General features: G+C 41.3%; 1 protein-coding gene across 4 annotated transcripts in view; it reads right to left on the reverse strand.

The window, feature by feature from the left end:
- The window catches only part of LOC101849605 (cytosolic purine 5'-nucleotidase), a 215,544-nt gene that overhangs the window by 100,608 nt on the left and 113,965 nt on the right, over window positions 1-971 (reverse strand). The window lies entirely within an intron of this gene.

Genomic DNA, 971 nt, shown 5'->3' on the forward strand with positions numbered 1-971 from the left:
TGTGTGTGTGTGTGTGTGTGTGTGTGTGTGTGTGTGTGTGTGTGTGTGTGTATGTGCATGTATTTGTGTGCGTTTGTGTGTGTGTTTGTTTGTGAGCGTGTGTGGGTGTATACACTCTTGTGCAAACATATTTTAGCTCCTGCATTTTGACAGTCTGAAGAAAAAATAATCAGAAATTGAATGTCTAATCGACAAACACAGAAAGAGGACAACATACCTGAAAAAAAAAAGAAACACCAAACATTTGCTAGTGTAAATGTAATCATTTAAAGAGAGAGAAACAAAAATCAAAGAGAAAAACGAAACTGTTTAATTAACAACGATTAGAAACTAATGGGTTATTATGATAGAGCAAAGTTCAAGAATGCCCCAAACTTTTCAAACATGGTAGGGTCACAATAAGCTATAAGACGGTGTAATAGAAATCGTGAAACCAGAAGCCGAATGCCAGTGCCAGTGCCGGTGCCGGTGCCGAGACCTTCTTAGAGTAGTAAAGGTTTTACGGCACTTGCACCACTATCTGGACATCTAGCCGAAGACTAGAGGTGTTACAAGAGGGTAACAAATATAAAATCGAAGAAGAGATATGGACCATAGATGCTTGATAGGAAAGAAAGAAAAAACTGCACCACAGCACCCACCAACCACCGCGCCGACAAGTCCAAAAATAAAACATTCTTCTGTGGCTGCGTGCCGGCTGTAAAATCCAAAACAATTTAGGAACAAAAAGGCTGAGCAGGGAAGAGGTAGCGGGAATCCAGGAGATGACGTCAGCCCTTACGACGCTAGGTCATTTATACTGATGTAAACAGACGTACAGACGTCAGAGCCGCCGGTTTTCTTTCTCTTTTTTTTTTTTTTTTGGGGTAAGAGTTTTAAGCAAGCTAAAAAGCGTAGGAGACAGCGACTGCAACAGTAAAGATTATGACAAAAGTTGCTGCCGGTAACATTGACGCCGACGACGACAACGA

The sequence above is a fragment of the Aplysia californica genome, unplaced genomic scaffold (genome assembly GCF_000002075.1).
Source record: "Aplysia californica isolate F4 #8 unplaced genomic scaffold, AplCal3.0 scaffold00110, whole genome shotgun sequence".
NCBI lineage: Eukaryota > Metazoa > Mollusca > Gastropoda > Aplysiida > Aplysiidae > Aplysia > Aplysia californica.